Source organism: Canis lupus, chromosome 3 (genome assembly GCF_011100685.1).
Source record: "Canis lupus familiaris isolate Mischka breed German Shepherd chromosome 3, alternate assembly UU_Cfam_GSD_1.0, whole genome shotgun sequence".
In the NCBI taxonomy this organism is placed as follows: domain Eukaryota; kingdom Metazoa; phylum Chordata; class Mammalia; order Carnivora; family Canidae; genus Canis; species Canis lupus.
This window is the reverse complement of record NC_049224.1, coordinates 24,824,119-24,842,079: the sequence shown is the minus strand read 5'-3', so window position 1 is coordinate 24,842,079 and position 17,961 is coordinate 24,824,119. Positions and strand designations below refer to the sequence as shown.

Below are 17,961 nucleotides of genomic sequence, written 5' to 3'. Positions count from 1 at the left end.
AATGAGGAAAAATGGAGAGTTGGCCAAGCAAATATCTGGAAAGAGAAAGTTCTGAGAAGAGGGAACAGTTAATGCAAACACTTTTATGTGGGAACATGTCTGACATGCTCAGAAACAGAAGAGAAGACAATGGGGTTGGACAAGAGTGAGCCGAAGGCAGAGTAGAGGGATGAGAGCAGAGAAATCACTGAGGACATGTCACATGAGACCCAGAAGCCACCAAAAAGTCTATGGATTTTCAGACCAGGCAAGATGTTGTAAAATTGGCTCTCCTGGCTCCTCCCTGACAGCTCTTCTCCCCCCCCACCCCCTCCTCCATGAACCTTAGAAATAATGCAAAAGACAAAATCAAAGAAGAAGTTCAAAAGGTGGGAAGAGGAAGGCAAACTGGGATGTTGGGACTGGAGGGGCAACAGAGCAGGCATCTTACAATCCTCTACCCAAAAGAAGAAGGTGGCCCAGGTCCAGCATTTTCTGACTCCTAGTCTAGCAACAGAAAGCATCCAGGTAGGCTCACTTCTCTGGAGCACACAGAGTTCTCATCAACAAAGTCAGGTGTGCCTGGTATAAATGCATCAGAAGTCTCAAGGAGAATAAAAAGCCCAGGCACTCCTTCCCCACCAGACCTGAGACTCTTCTCCCTGCACAGGCACTTTCTTGCCTGGGGCACCAATAAGAGGGTCCCTGTCACAAGTAGCCCTGGCTTAGGAAGTTTCTTTGCCTCTAAAGTTCCCTTCACCTGCCTGGAGATACCACTTGCCTGGGGGCATCAGCAAGAGGGATCATGCCACAGAATTTCCTCTGGCCAAAGGAGTTCTCTCCCTCCCTGTAGGACTTGAGAATCTCCTCCCCCAGCCAGAGACACCAGTAAGGGAGGTCTCACCACAGCAAGCCCAGGAAGCTCTCTTCATCCCTACCTGCCAAAGACTTCTTCCCAGGCCTAGATAAGCTTCCTCTACTTCATAAGCAGCATTTGCAGGGACCAGTAGGAGCCCCAGTGTCACAAGATAAACCAAACAGAGCAAAAGAGCACTGTGATTGCCATTGAAACCATAGCCTGTGAAAATGGACGGGGGACCTGGATACTAAACCTAAACAAGGTGACTGCCTGCAAAAATAATTTTTAAAAAATGTAAATAGAACCCAGAGTCTCCTAACGTAATAGCCAAAATGTTCAGAGCATGTTCAAAAATTACTAAGAACCACGAAAATCACAACTTGAATGAGAAAAGGCCATTAACTGACACCCAGATGAATCAGATGTTGAATTATCGGACAAGGATTTTAAAACAACTAAGACAAAAATGATTCAACAATTACAATTTTTTAAATTTTTTTAATTTAAATTCAATTTGTCAACATACAGTGTAACACCCAGTGCTCATCCCATCGAGTACCTTCCTTAGTGCCGGTTACCTAGTTACCTCATCTCCCCACCCACTTCCCCTTCCACGACCCCTTGTTTGTTTCCCAAAGTTAGGAGTCTCTCATAATTTGTCTCCCTCTCTAATTTTTCCCACTCAACAAACAATTACAAATTATCTTAAAACAATTGAAAAAAAATCTCAGCAAAATGATAGAAGTCATAAAATAAGCCAAATGGAAATTACTTAACTGAAAAATCCAATAGCAAACAGAAAACAAATAATAAGCGGCAGTACTTTATCTAACAGTAATTATCTGAAACTAACTATAAAACTAACAATAAATATCTGAAATAGAAAGGGCTTAAATTCAAAAGGAGTCAATCCACCAGAAAGACATAACCATCCTAAATGGGTATGGACCAAACAACAGGAAGCAAAAGCTGAAGCAAGAAGAAAAATAAGCGAATTCACAATTATAGTTGGGACCTCAGCAACTGAAAGAACTACTAGACAGAAATTCAGCAAGGATGTAGAAAATCTGAGCAAACAACATATCAACCAACAGAATATACAGAGTGTTCTATATATGAACACTCTACCTTGTAGCAGCAGGACACACAATGTTTTCACATACCTATGGATATTTACCAAGATAAACCAGATCCTGGGCCATAACACAAACCTCAACAAATTAAAAAACAAACAAACATACATTTAGCTCTTTCTGTGAATGAAATGGGGTCTCATTGCAGGGTGTTGACGTAGTAGAACCTGTGAGACAGCTCTGGCTACTGTTTCCTCTTGATGGCAAGGGCAGATGCTGTGAGACCAGTTGGGATAATCTGAGCAAGATGGTGGATTTGGATCAAGTTGTTAGCTTTGAAGGCAGTAAGGGTAGTCCAATTCTGGGGACATGCAAGAAAGTACAAAAATGCTTTAATATTGCTATCATTTGAAATAATATTCATGGCAAATCATAACAGAATACTTATCTAGAAGAGAAGCGTTATTGCGTCTTATGTGACACAACTTGCCTAACTTTTCCCAAACAATAATTAACAAGCTTTGCACCTCAGGATGTTTGTAAAGAATAATTGCTTCACATTTAATTTTTGTGAATTCATTTATCCTTTCTTGGCAAAGAGAGACAAGGAGAAGCTGATGAAAGAGAAGGAAACAAATAAATTAAATTGGGTTACAATTCCTGCCTGCCTTTTCACTTAACAACCCTGGGATGAAAAAGGAGTCTGTTTTTCCCTAGATCCGCTCCTGAGTGCCTCTCAGCATGAGGCTAATGTTTAACAACATGGACTTTTGATACGACACAATCTCTACATGCAAACCTGCTATCCTACTCGATGTTCAATCAGAGAAACAGCAATCTGTTCCAATACTGGAAGAAAAATCGACAGTGCTAGACATATTGAGAGATGGTCTGTGCTCTCCAAAATAGGTGAGTTCCTAAGGATTTTCAAGAAAATTTTTATTATATTTAAATGTAACTTTACCTACTGATTTTCGAACCTAATCACTAAGTAATATGCAATTCTATTTGTATTGGGACATAGTACTGCTAACACTATATTCCAGGTAATATTAAACATATTAATTTATTTAATCCCCGTGACTCTATAAACTTACATACATACATTCATACACACATACATGTATATCCTTTGAAGTTTTCATTTTTCTCATGAAGGAACTGAGGAACAGATTGGTTAGGAACTTGCCAGTGTTACACATCTGGTACTCAGTAGAGCTTGGGTTTCAAACCCAGGCAATATAGGTCTGAAGGTTGAGCTTTCACACGACTAGGAAATACTATTCCATAAATGCTTTTATGACTAAGTATTAACTTTTGCAGACCCCAAAATGCATACTTTCTTCCCAGCAAAAGGAAAAGTATCTTTTCTTCTACCGGTCAATACAAAGTCACTGAATTCACCATGTAGCCAGAAAGGTAATGTGTTCTGAGATTCAAAACCAAATATTGAATGTACAGGCCTCTGTTGTTGAGAAAAATATAGCAGCCTTTAAGACAACAAACTTTCTCCAGCCTCCTCAGGTACACAAAGGTAGCACTTTCTGGGAATTAATGGTCACTGAGTCCCCATCCTCCTGCCCCATCCATCTGGCCCCTCCAGAATGTGAGCATCCTGCTGTCTTACTCAACATAAGATCCTAAGTGCCTAGTAGAGTGCCTGACACATAACAGATTCTAAAAGATGTGTTGAATGAAGTAATTAAATAAAATTTAAAAACCTAATAAAATTGTGACTGAGATTGAGATGGTGACAATTGACTTTTAGTTGTGTACAAGTGAGTGAAATATGCAGCCATATATTATTCAGTAAACTTGAGCCTGCTGTTTTTCACTATTACTGAGCACCCTAATTCTGCGGTCCTGAAAATACCCATTATGGGCCTTATGCAAAATCTTGAGATGTTTATCCCTGGGGGTAGTCCACGTTAGGTGACCTAGGGCAATTGTGGGAAGCAGCAGAAGTGCTGTTAAAACTAGTAGAAAGTGGTCACTCGTTTTTATGTATATGGCAAACTTGCTGCCTTTATTGCGATCTGTGTACTAAGAGAGAATAGGCATTTTTAGAATGAAGAGTGTTGATAATAAAATGGTGGGAGAGAGGCTGAATTCTTCGCTGCCTTCTAATGATTAGCAATAAAGACAGTTAAAGTTCAAGGGTGTTCCCTCTGAGGCAGAGTTTTTCCCTCAGGGCAGTCTTTGCTTTTTTGTGAAACCAAACTGGCTAATTGGTATCCTCCTCTGAAAATGCCCACACTGGGTCCCTGGAGCCCAGTAAGTATCTAGGGCCCCCAGCTATCTAGCAATAATGGGGACGAGAGGAGAATAAATTATCATTAAAGAATCATTGTCCTCCAAAGCTGGCAGTTTTGGCAATTGAAAACATCAAAATGTGCGAGGTCATTTAATAATTCACTTCCTGAAGTGCAATCAAATTCTAATTGAAATGTATGTTCTAATTAGCACTATGTGGGAAACTTAAAATAGAACCACACTTCTAAAGGTATCTCTTTGAGAACTGCTAGCTTTAGTTTTATTGAACAGCTTTCCCTTCATCTTCATAACTTTGTAGTTCATATAGATTTTATGAAGATAACTATTCTTGTAAATCGGTGTAGGTTTCTTTTTTTTTCTTTCCCCCCTAGGCTTTGTTCACTCTCAGAATTCAGACGCCTGACTCTGGAACAGAAAGTGAACATGCGTGCTTTGCAGATGATTCTTACTTCTACATATGGCTGTTATGCTGTACATTTTAAACATTGTATTTAATGCAATGAATTCAAGTGCTTTCCATATGGGATTTTTTTTCTTCAACTCCTTGTGGGCTAGTTCCTCCTCTTGTATACTATAACCTTGAGGGGTATACTAGTGGGCCAAGGAATGACCACCTCTCATATTCAAGTTGTACATAGTTAGGACTCTTGGCTGCAAGTAACACAAGCCAGTTTAAACTATTAGGGCAAATGTTGCCTCATTAAATGGAAAGTCCAGAGCCAGGGAAAATTTTAAGTTTGGTCAGCAGCCCAGTAATGTCACCAAAGCCCTAGGTCCTTTCTTTCTCTCCTCTCTGCTAAATTCAATGTTGGCTTCATTCAAAACTGGTTCTTCTCATAGTACCAAGAAGATTGACAATGGTAGGCAGCCTTTATTCCTTCTTATTCTTGTCCAGCAGGAGAGGAAAAAGGAGAAAGCTGGCCCACAGGCCAGGTCTTTGCTGTCAGGCTGGCTGGGCCATCTTAGGCCCCAGACCAATTATAATTGTCAGGTGAATGCGATCAGCTTCAGTGACTAATATGGTGGCCACTAGCCACATATGGCTACTGCGCACTTGACATGTGGCTAGTCCTAGATGACATGCGCTATAAGTGAAAAAGATACGCTGGATTTTAAAGACTTAATATGAAAAATATATATGTTTCATTAATAATTTCTATGCTGATTATGAGTTGATAATATAACATTTTGGATATGTTGGATAAATAAACTATATAACTAAAGTATATAGCTAATTTCTCTTTCCTTTTTTCAAAAGTGACTGCCAGAAAAATTTAAGATTACATGTATGTCTCTCCGTATTTCCATTGAACAGTGCAAGCTAACTAAACAGGATTTCCTCTGGAGTGGGGAGTCAGGTACATACTCAAGCAACATTCAGGGTTTTCTTAGAAAGAGGGAGAACTGGTGTTGGGTAGACAAGCGTATGGTCTACTACATCTGAAGAACTATTTCTTTAATCACTCTCTTGCTATTTTTATTCAAATCAGTATCTACACATGCATTTCCTTTGGGACAGGACTGTTTTCTCTAAGCGTGCCAAACCTACAGCCGCCACTGTACTGTCCAGGAATTTTGAGATAGCAAAGATTTTAAATACTGTTCCCGATTTACCTGCAAATGCACTTATACCTGGACACAAAGCTTGGATTGATCTCCCAGGTCTGAATCCTTTCTCTTCCTTTATGTACCCCTAAAATCTTTTGTTTCATATTTAATACTTTCTTCTGTTAGTAAAACTATATGTAACAGCAGCACCAAATACATAAAGTTGGTCAATATGCTGTGGGGGACAGGAGAGTCTTCAGTGGATGTTGCTTTTCTACTTGGTGCCAATTCTCTTTTTCCCCTTTTGTTTTCTGTCTCACGCTTACAAGTATAAGGATTCTCTTTTCCTTAGTGTAAGGCTAGACCTGTCTCTCGGTTTGACACCTTATCTTGCAGCTGTTCTATGAACAAAGATTCAAAAGGATCTGAGAGTGATCTTGAGGACTGTAGAAATTAGTAAAGAAAAATTAATGTGAATTCTCAACAAATTGTATGTTATGGTCAAGAAGGACCCTTCGAGAAGTGAAGGGTCCTCATTTAAGAAAAGTTTTCCATCTCTCTTTGCTCAAGGTGTGCATGAGGGGCAAACACTGCATTCCATTTTAGAGTCAATGACCCCCGGAGCTGATATTTTGCCAGTGGGCAGCAGCTCAGGCTGTAGCAGGGTTACAATACTGCAGGATTTCTGGAATAATCCCTCGGTAGCCACTGCCCCAAGCCCCAAATGCCCTTCTTGCTCACCCTCACTCACCTAGCCTCTCTCCTACAACCCTGCAGGGCAGTGCAGCAACTCCTGGCCCGGAGGGGGCCTCCAGCCCTCTGCCACACTTGCAAGCAACCCCATCCCTTGTTCAGTGTTTTGAACCTGCCTTACACAATTGATATGTTTTCCTCTCAGCAAGGAGACAGAGGAAAGCAAAATGTTTGGTATGAAAACTAAGAAGGCGGGATCCCTGGGTGGCGCAGCGGTTTGGCGCCTGCCTTTGGCCCAGGGCGCGATCCTGGAGACCCGGGATCGAATCCCACGTCGGGCTCCCGGTGCATGGAGCCTGCTTCTCCCTCTGCCTGTGTCTCTGCCTCTCTCTCTCTGTGACTATCATAAATAAATAAAAATTAAAAAAAAAAAAAAAAAGAAAACTAAGAAGGCAAGCCAATGCTTTTTCTCTGATGACTAATAATGAAAACTGAAATCATTATTATTTTGTATTAATGTGCGCCATTTAAGGAGCTCACTCGAAGTGTCCTAGTGGTACGATGAGAAGACCGCTGAAATTGGAATTGGTGGCACAAGAGCTGCTCCCCCGCACCTCCCCTATACCTGCCTCCTGTGTGAACTCAAGGTGCTTAATTTCTCGAAGCCTCTATCTCCTCATTGGTAAAAAGTGATATTGGCAGTTCCTGCTTCAGAGTTGTAAGAGTAGAAATGAAATAGCATGAAGTCCTCAACCGTGTCCCTGGCACTCCATCAACGCTCAACAAATTCTTGTACTAGAATTTGAAGAGGAAGAGAAAAATTCCTTGAAATCAGACTTTCTGTAACTTTTTACTGAGGTTAAAGCATACATGCGGAAAAATACATGAATCGTCAGTGTTTACCTCAGTGAATTCTCACCGTGGGAAGGCACGTTGAAAGCAGCATCCACATCTAGAACTAGAACATCGTCCACACCCCAGTAGCACCCCCACCTCCTTCCAGCCACCCAGCCCCGCCGGGCTCTGCATGCCAAACTGAGGGGGTAGTCCAGTGTGGAAGCACAACACTGCCCACATCCTGATGGGCTTTAACGCTGAAAAACAAACACAAAGGGTTGGATGAGTTGCTCTCCAGTCTGTAGAGAACCTGTGATAGATTAAGTAGAAGAAAGTCGAAGATTAGTATAAATCACTCCCTCGTTCCACATATCTGTGTTGATTTGCAAGTGTGCAAACAGTGCTGGTTTAGGGATTACGGTCCCTGTCCTCTTGGACCTTTACAAAAGAAGAAGCATCAGCAAAATGGGAACCCTCACTGTCTGGGGATCAGTGGGCAGTCTGGCTTCTCCTAGTCTACTGGTGAGAGCTTGGACTGGAAGGGGTGGTCTGGAGAAGGCCATGAATGCTGAGCTAAGGATATCGGGGGCAGTGGGCAGCATGGGTGACAAGGTAGAAATGTTTCTATCATGGAGGATGGATTGAAAAACAGAGAGATTAATTAATTATAAGGCTTTGGGATATAGGCTAAGCCATGGCACCTTGAAATCACTCACAGATTGTTAAAACACAGATTGCTGGTTTATCCCTAGGGTTTCTGACTTAGTGGTCAGCTAGAGCAGGATTGAAGAATCTAGCTTTCTAACAAGTTCCAGGGTACTGCTATTGCTGCTGGTCTTGGTACCACACTTGGAGAAGCATAGGTCTGAGCCAAAGGTTCTCAGCCTTCACAATACATTAGTCTCACTTTGGACATTTTTCTAAGAGTAGTTCTATTTGTAACCACATTTGAGAACCACTCATCTAGATAGTGATTTAGAAATGTGGCTGCTTATCAGAATTACCCAGGGAGCTTATAAAGCAGAGTCTTGGGCACCACCCCAGCATATTCCGATAAGGAGATCTGGAGTGGGGCCTTGACTTTCATGTGTTTACTCATCACAGACTGGTTACTCTGATGCAGTGGGTTTCTGCACTGGCTCTTGGGAACTGCTAGCCTGGAAAGAGAAGTGAGGACATAAATCCTGGAAACAAAGTAGGAGTGGCAATAGCAGAGAATTCCTAGGATTTGCTGACTCATTAGATGGGCAGGCCAGGAGAAAGGGTTGAAGCCTGGAGGGTGAAAATCTACTGAAAAGTCACCAGAAAGCCCTGTTTGGCAGTCAAACATTGCCATGGCTAATTACTGGTGACACAAAGGGCTACAATGTGAATGGGTTATTTTCTTGCTGTCAAGCTGGCGTATGCAGACGCCCCATCTTTTGGACCCTGGCAATCAGTGGAGGCTAATTCATGCAGAAGCCCCAGGAGGCTCAAGTCTCCAACACAAGATAACAATTGTTAACTTTCAATAAGAAGGAATGATGACCAAGGCATCCAAGCACTTGTGTCTCCGTCCTGGACAAATTACACGGGAAGTCAAATTATAATCAGAAAATTACTGGGTAGTCATGGAATCAAGGGCAAAGGAGTTAATTGTATGATTTAACATCCATATGTTAAATACATACTCTCATATATGTCATTTGAATGGATGATTCCAGTGTTCAGAGGCATCGGGTTGTGATAAGTGGGCACATCCTTCTCTACAAGTAAATACTGGCTGAGTCTGAAAAGCCACACTCCCTGGAATTAGACAGTTCCTAATGGGCACAGCCAAAATTGGCTGGGTGACTGCCATGTTTATGATCCATTATCGACAGGTTAATTAACCCGTATTTCTTTAGATACATGAATACTCTTATTCAGATGAGTCTCATGTGGCTGATCCACGGAACACCGTGTTTGTTACGTGAGGTAATTTTATACACCTCCTGCCTAAGCAACTGTGTACTCAATAGTTTAACTCTCAGAGGACAATTCTGTTTTCCCTACTACCTCATTCTGGGGTAGTTCCTCAATCTTACTGTCGCCACATACAGTTCGTTTTTATTCTTTTGACAATGATTGGGCTCTTTTTACATGTTAGAATTAGAGGCTAATATTTTAATTAAGAATCCTATTTTTTTTTTCCAAAAACATATTTTACTTCCAGGATTGAAAGACACCTAGTCAACCACGAGCATGTGAAGCCCTTCTAGTCAGATCATGAGGTCACAGTGGTTGGGTCGCTCTTCACCTACTAAGAACACCCTCAAAGAGCAGCCAGGCATCTGTAATTAGAAGGAAAAGAATCAAGCCCTACAAGTGTGCGCACCAACCTAAACCTGCAACAGGATGGCAAGTGTCCCAAAGGTATTTTAGCTTCACAGTTATGTTGAAAGGAAGCAGCTCTTTGTGAGAGCCCAAAGTAGAACAAAGCATTTTTATCATACTTGATGTAGATAACAAAAGAAATAAATCCAAACTACAGCATTTGGTTGACCTTTTGAGGGGGGCGGGGTGAGGGTAGAGGTAAGAGTGGCTGACTATGGACTCTCCAAATGCATGTTTGTTGCTTAGTAACAAGGAGCAGGTTTTGCTAGCGAGGGGAGAAGGTGCAAGGTGGGGCAGGCCCAAGTCTGCTTTCAATGGGAACAGACAGGATGTGTCTTCTCTGACCTCTTGCTCCTTTCCTCTTTATGCCAGGCCTTCTGGGTGATTGCGCTCAGATTCTTATTTAAATCCAATTAAATCTGAGACTAGAGTAAACACACATGTATATCATCCAGAAGGTAGTATTAAAGCATTCTGCATTTAGGCCAGAGCAGCTGTATCTTTTCTACTTAAGATTTGTTCTTTTTCTTAGTATCTCTGGAGGGCGGGGAATTGGCCGTAAATATTGGAGGTTTTAACTTCATGTGAAGCCAGAGGGTCCCTCTTTCCCTTTTTGGTCTAGGCCAGACTTACTGTCTTCAAATACAATCTGCTCAGGTCTCTCTCCTTTCAGGGGCTCCCCATCACCCACAGAATAAAACCTAGGCTCCCAGGGGGACCTCGGATTCCCTGTGTGATCCTGGTCCCTCCTAGCCTACCTAGCTTTATATTCTATCCCTTTTCTTCTCACGTGGAATATTCCATCAAATTCTTGCCCCCACAATTTCCCTAGTTCAGAGCTGTTGTGCACCTGCGTGCTTTGTGGGCCTTGTTTATCTCGCCAAAGTTTGGAAATTACAGATTCTGAAAGCAAAACTGCCCAGTCTGCAATTTGGCTCTGATACTTTGTCAGTGGTATGACTTCAGGCAAATTACTTCACCTCTCTGTGCCTCAGTTTTCTGTTCTCTAGAGCAGAATGGTAGTATCTATCTCATACGGGCCGTGTGAGGATTAAATAACATGTAAAATACCCAACACAGTGTCTGGCACATAGGAGGTGCCTAATATTAACTTCTACTTACCCTACACGACTAAGCCTTAACGGCGTTTACTGCAGGAAGTCTAATCTGGAAAGCCTCCCCTCCCTTGTACAGGAGAGTGGATTTATTTAATTTCCCCATTGTGCCGTATATATCTCCTGTCATTGCAGTTATCCCTTCTCAACCCTCAGTCCACACTGTCCTCCCCACACCTGCATTATCACTACATGTGTCTGTGTGTGACTGACCCTCAACTAACTTGTGAACTTTGTAGGTTCCTAATTGCCTTCTTACTCCCCAGGGGATAGAACAATAACCAGTGCATGGCAGATGTTTTATGGAGGTCCATCAAAAGCGTAAGGAACCATGTTTCTTATAGGTTCATACAGGAACCTATAAACATTCTTTCATTATCATTGAACAATTTCTAGGAAGAAGACGATTGAGGGCTACCCTGCTGAGGCCAAGACTTCATAGTACCTACGTACTCACTTCTTGCCAATGTAAATTGTAAAAGGTCATCAGGCATGACAAGACCTTAGTTAGCTTACTACATTTTCATACTTCATGGACATTGATCAATCAGCAACTCAACTTGGAGCATAACCATCCTGAGAACTAGCTAGGTGACCTTGGGCAAGCCACTTCAACTCAATAGCATCAGTTAGTAAACTGGGAGCAATGATGGACTATCTATACTCCCCACCTCAAGGGAGTGTTAGGAAATGAGAGTATAATTTTTGTGGACACTGTGTAAACTGATGGATATAAGGCAGTTCTCAACAAGGAGTCATTATGCTCCACTTCCCCTCCTACCCCACCCTGGGGAATATTTGGCAATGTGTGGAGACATTTCTGGTTGTTACAGCTAAGAGGATATTACTGGTAGAAGTCACGGATGCTGGTTAAAAAAAAATCTACATTGCACAGAGGAGTCCTCAGCTCTCAATAAGTTACCATCAAATTCCTTAGCGTTCGGTTCCGTTATTATTTATTCTTGCAATCTTACTGAGCAAAACAAAGGATGGCAATAGTACCTACGTTTTTGGAAGTATAACTTGGAAACTCACGTGGGTTTATGTAACTGTAGCTTTTCAACATGCCATTCTCTGCCGACTTAGTAAACTAGTTGCTCTAGTTGAGCTGGGTGCTGTTCCAAGCACCTTACCTATATGAATTCATTGAATCCTAACAACAACCCTACAAAGTAAGTACTTTATTACTGCTATTTTTCAGATGAGGAAACTGAGGCAAAGTAACAGAACCAGGTTCGAACTCAGTCTTGTTCTGAACATTGTGCACAGAACTGGGCCCAGTTGAGTCTCTCCATGCTCAGTCCTTCACTAGACTAGGAGTCAATGGACTTCCTACTTGAAATGTTGTTTGTAGGCTGGAGTTTCCTTTCACTGCCACCTTTGATGGAGAAATGACTGATTCATTGGGTCTTAGCAGAAGGATCCACTGAGTCTGAGGTATCAGACTGATTGGAGAGGAAAATAGCAACAGCTCAGAGAACGGTGTAAGAAAATAAACCTCTACGGAATTTGGGATTTGAGCCTGGTAATCTCTGTAAAAGCACTTTGCAAATTGCAAGGCAGTGGCTTTCAAACTATAATATATTCCAAATTACCAGGGGAGCTTGTTAAAAATGCTGATTTCCCAGCATTACTCCAAGAGCTTCTGATTCAGCAAGTCTGGGAGGCTCCCAGGGATCTGCTTTTTTTTAACAAGCTCCCAGCTGAGCCTGATGCAGGTGGTCCAAGCACACACCTTGAGAAACACTCCTGTGCGCCCCGAGCTTGGGGACAAGAGCTCGCTAATCCCAGGAGGAGATTTGGGTTTGCCTGCCCATTAATTCAAACCACCTGGGTGGGAGCTTCGTTGAGCTCTTCTGGTCCCCATCCCTCGCTAGCCTTAGGCCCCGGAGCTTGATTGAGAGGGCAGGGATGGCGAGGACAGAGAGGAGCCAGGTAATTATGAGCACTTCCAGGGAAGTGACTGTTTCTCTGTGCGCAGTGAAGGAGCTGTCACTGGAGCCCCTTCTTCCTGCAGTGTCCCCCTAATTGGCTGTTGTAGCTATCATTCTGCCCCGAGGGAGTGTAACAGAAACAAGGAGAAAGAAGAAAAGACAGAGCTTGAAGCAGGAACAAAAGGGGGAGAGGGGCTTATTTCCACCCTCAAGGAGAGAAGCCCTGATTGGCCCCTTTCCCCAGGGTCCTCCCTCACACCATCTCTGCAACCTTTCCCCTCCTTCTTCTTTTCTCCCTCACAGGCCCCAATAAACACAAGTTGTCTGGGCAAGCAGAGCTTCATAATTCCCCGGGGAATGTTCTGATGGCCCAGAATCCTGTCATAAAGTAATGTTGTGCTATTGCAAAGTGCTGATGCTCTTAACCCTGCTTGAATCCCATTATCTTGGAGGTGAGCACTAGGCAAAGGCTCTCTTATCTCTTACTCTGCGCCTCTTTCCAAGAGACCAAGCGAATGATTTTGATTTAAATATCTAAGCATTATATGACATGCATTAACAATAGAGGCAACTTACCTTTCACTGAACAAAGTAATTTAAAGTCATTTGAGCAATATAGCGTAGCATGGTGATTAAGACTGCCTGGCTTCAGTCCTAGCCCTGCAAATCACTAGCTGCGTGACCCTGAAGGTTACTTCTCATCTCTAAGCCACAGGTACCAATCTATAAAATTGGGATAATAACAGGACCTTGCTTCCAGCACACACATACACCCAACTCTTCCATGTGGTGTTGTGACCACCAGATAAGGCAATTTACATAAAATATTTTGCCTCATTTACAACAAACCAGCAATAATGTTTGACTGTTGTTTTCGACCTTTTATTTTCCTCCTAAAGTATATATGTTTGATATATTAAACCTAATATCTGGGTAAAAAGTAGAAGTAAACTACGAGGGAAGAGAAACAATGAAAAAAATGTTTCTGCTCTATTTGCATTCAGTTTCAAATGCTCATAACACACTGTGAGCAGAACAACAGATGAATTCCATCCAGAGGGAAGTACACATAATTTGCAAAGCAGACGTAGAACAAGATAAATCACTCACTTGCTTACCACACACATTGTGAGATATTGAATGTGGATTAGAAGTTCCTCACCAATACTTTGTCCTCCATTTCTTGAGTGGTTTTAGATTTCCAGACTGCAAACAAATGGTTGTATGTGTGAAAAAAAAAAAAATATATATATATGTATATAATAGGCTAGAGCACAATTTCAAGTGAGCCAGAATTCCAGGGGCTCTGGAGTTCTGGTGCATTCCCTTAGAGCACAGCACAGGGAAATCTTGGGAGTGTAGTGTTGCTGACAGCCATCTCATTCGCATGCAGGTTCCTCCTGGGGACAGCTCTGAGAGCAGCAGCCCCCAGTCAGTGCCGGTTACTAAGCAACTCATCTCCCACTGAGGTATGCAAGGAGAGAAAGTCTTGGTTTTAAAAACAAAGGAAAACCAAAAACCCTGCAGAGCAGAGCTAATAATACAACCTTTTCTTCTTTAAGTAAATTAACCCTCAAGCTAGTTTACCTTTACCAGATGCCCAGCCTCGTACAAATTGAGTGAGAAAGCATGCTACAATTTTATAAATTAACTCCAAGCAATGGTTTTAATTAATGCTAATACATTTTATGTTGCCCTGGAACCTCCTAGAGTGAATCATTTTGTCTGTATCATCTCAGTTGGGTGCCTGAGGAGAAGCTAATTGTCATTTGAGTAATAGTTTTAGCAACAAGCTTAGCCACTTTTTAGTTTGGGATTTATAATTGCTCTGTTATTTTTCCTATTATTTACGTCTTACATACGTATGACAAAAATTATTAATTTTGAAGTAGTTAGTGCAAAGATGATAACAAAGAATAGTTGGCTGGATCATTAGAGCTTCTTTTAAGAATTCCAAATAGATCTGTATGTGTTTGGGTGTTCCTTATATATTCCCTTAGGAGTGATGAAGTTTTGGGATTATAGGTGAGGTCCAGAGCCTACAACCAAGAAAGAACTCTTGAGACGTCTTTGGTGCAAAAGGGTGGTTTTATTAAAGCCCGGGTACGGGAGCCCTGGGCAGGGAGAGGGCTGCCGGGCCTGGGAGGGAAGGCTGATTGTACCCCTGGGAGAGGGAGGGTTGGGGAGCGTGTCCTCCCTAAGGAGCTTTGGAAGCTGGGTTTCCAGGACCTCGAGGGGCAGCTGTTGTTGGGAAAAGGCCACTGACCTCCGTCTAATGGGACCCAAGTCAGGAGACCCTTCAGATGTACACCCGTGGGCCACTTGCTTGGGGATGATTGCCCACACATGTCCTGAGGGCAGAGATAAAGGGAATTTCTAAAGGAATTTTTATATGTTAGAGTAGATGGACAGGCTCCTGGGGGTCGGGCTAAGCTTGCCTCTGCCCTTAGCAAAGTCTGAACATCGAGGCGGTTGAGTCCCTGGAGGAAGGTCCCTCTGCCTGTTTCAAGGACTCATCAGTGTGCTCTGTCCTCAGCTAGTCCACTGGTCCCCCATCAGAAGGACACAGTGAAACATTTTCCTGTTCCAATTCTTACTTTGATTCACATTTATGAAGCATTGATTTGTGCAGGGCACTGCCCTAGACACTAGATTGAAGGCGGAGAGTGGAGAAGATATACCGGAGAAATGACACAAGATCCAACCACTCAAGAAGTGCACTCTTTACAGAAGAGATAGACTTGTACATAGATAGTGCAAGAGGTGATGGGAAGAGGAACAAAGGCGTTCTTCACATTCTATCATGATTATGAAAGTCACAAACTCCAAACTGCCAAGTCAGAACATCACTATTTCAGCCTTTCCTGGAATAGGGCAGGAGAGCAGTTCAGAGGGAGTGTCAGAGAATTAGAACTCAGATAGAAATGAGCTTGGGTCTGAGGATACCTGTATCTTTTAACCTTTTTTACACCACAGTATACATATAAAGAAAACTATAATTTCATTTTTATGATGTGTTGAGATAAAAGCACCTGTGTTAAAGTAGAATGAAGCTCCACTGACTGGGGTCTTGTCTAGCAGCTTCTGAGGCACACCTAGCCCAACATAACCACCTGGAAGCCCTGCGTATTTGAGACATGCTCCTTACATGGTTTTATCCCCTGGGGAGCCAGAGTCTTCACTGTAATCTAAAGGAATGTTGCCCCCACACAGCTAACTATGGTGTGTATGATGGAGCGTGCTCAGCCAGGCAAACTGAGCTGGGATGGAACCCCAGCCTGAACACTCACTAGCTTGCGTGTCCTTGGGCAAATTAGCTCACCTCTCTAAATTTAGGAAAATAAAAGGCAGTGTCCTCACAAGCCATTTTGGGGCTTGCAAGAGAAGAAAGAATGTATATTCTTATATACAATCATCAAAAACCCTCCGCTACTTTGAATCGAGTGGAAACAATGAATAAAAAAGCTCTCCAGTGGGGGAAAAAATGCATACATATAAAACCCTGTATTGCCTAATCTGTTCACACACCATTATCCTAATAAACTGGCTGGTTGGGGGGCGGGATGTGTTGATTGGAAATGACTGTTCCTGTTGCACAATAATACAGCGTTGTAAAACACACAGCCCATTTTTATTTAAAATTATGTCTTATTCTTCCAGAGTTTTTCCACTAGTCTTGGTTTAAAAAAAAATTAAAATATTGCTTCTGTTGAGTGCTGCAATTTTTCAGGTCCCCTTAAATTTTGTTCCTTGCAGTAAGTGTATCACTTGCTTCTCCCTAGTGTTGTCCCAAAAATATGGACTCTGAAGGACTACTATCATTAGGACTAAAGTGAGTAAAATACCTTTACAAAATCAGTTCTTAAAAATAGCAGTCATTGCTATTTTACAATAGCTCCAGAGATCCTGTAGCTACTACAGAACCATTTGCTGAAAATCCCTGGGGCAGCTGTGTGAGAAGCAGCATGCAGTTTAAGTAAACGTTTTTGAAAAGATAGAGAGCGAGCTCTGAGATCAGCCTCCAGGTCCTGCTCCCCAAAGGCATGTTGATGATCCTTAACCAGAATGTGCAAAGAAAGGGTGCTAGCCCAGCTGGGGTGTCTCTTTGGCAGTTCTGGGCACCCTCTCATGTTTCCCAAGCTCTAGAGCCCACCGGTCACTTTAGACCCTAGTGATTGTACTTAGGTGGTTTTTCGTCTTTGCCTGCACCAGAAAGTCTGCAAAAAAAAAAAAAAATACTGAGCTTACTAGGTGACTTTCACAAAAAGCTCTGGTTCACTCTTTTATGTTCAACAAAATGCTGACAGCCTGTCTAACTGAGCCCTACGCCTTCTGTCTCTCCGGCTAGGTCAACTCTTCTATCTGGCCCAATATCGAATCTCAAGGGATAGACCTACGGACTTTAAATCCCCCTTTGGCAGGAAGAACAACTTTCTGGTAGGAACCTGACCCCTGTGAGCAGTGCTTTGGGGGTGCCTGAGCCTCCTCCTCCAGCAGCAGCAGAGATGCAATGGTTTTCCTGTTGAACCCCTTTCAGGCCCAATACAATGAGGGCTAATGGAAAATAATCCAGGGTGACGCATCACCTGCCTCCACCTCTGTAAATGATATCCTGGGATAATTTTGATGGCAAACACAATAAAAGAACCAGTATACAGTTAAATTCAACAAACACTGAAAAATTAGCACAGTGACTGCTCCTAAGTACCTCCATTTATTCTGGAACTTGGAGCCTCACAGAACAATTTCATATGGTAATTTTGCAATAGTTGCTTTCAGCATAGGAAGGCAAATAAATAGGTGCTTTCGTTTTTCATTCCCTGAGCAGTTTGCAGAGGATGGAGGGAAAAAACACAATAACCTGTTCAATATTAAAATTTTTTTTTTTTTTTTTTTTTTTTTTTTTAGTCATCAAAAGAAAAAGTGCTTACAAGAGGAAAGACTTGACCGAAAGTAATATCTAGACACAGCAGAGGGGTTCCCACTTCTGATGAGTTTGTAGCCTAAATAGTAAAATGTGCTCTTTCCTGGTCCACCTTGTTTCCACCGAGATCTTGGCTGACAAACAGCCTGTCACCAACAGTTAGCACCCTTTGTCTGCCCTGGAAGCTGAAGGCTCTGTGAGCAAGGAATGAGCAAATGTGGAATGAACGTTAGCCGCTGATTTCATTCTCACTTGGTACCTTATCTCTCTCACCTATGAGTCATTAAGGAGCTCTGGGATTTGCCTCAATCTGACTCACTTTACACTCTGAGTTTTCTTCTATTTTCCCCTCTTTGTGTGATAGAAAGAA

At 42.4% G+C, this 17,961-nt stretch overlaps 1 long non-coding RNA gene across 2 annotated transcripts; it reads right to left on the bottom strand.

Moving 5' to 3' along the window:
• Positions 1–1,467: 1,467 nt before the first annotated feature.
• On the bottom strand, positions 1,468–14,044 carry LOC102155938. 2 transcript variants are annotated; one of them, XR_005356305.1, is made up of 3 exons: positions 13,778–14,044; positions 7,330–7,520; positions 1,468–2,272 (listed from the first exon to the last, which is right to left on the bottom strand). It is a non-coding gene; the product is annotated as an uncharacterized LOC102155938 (long non-coding RNA). The 2 variants fall into 2 exon arrangements; XR_005356306.1 differs by having other exon boundaries at positions 13,830–14,044.
• Positions 14,045–17,961: the final 3,917 nt, after the last annotated feature.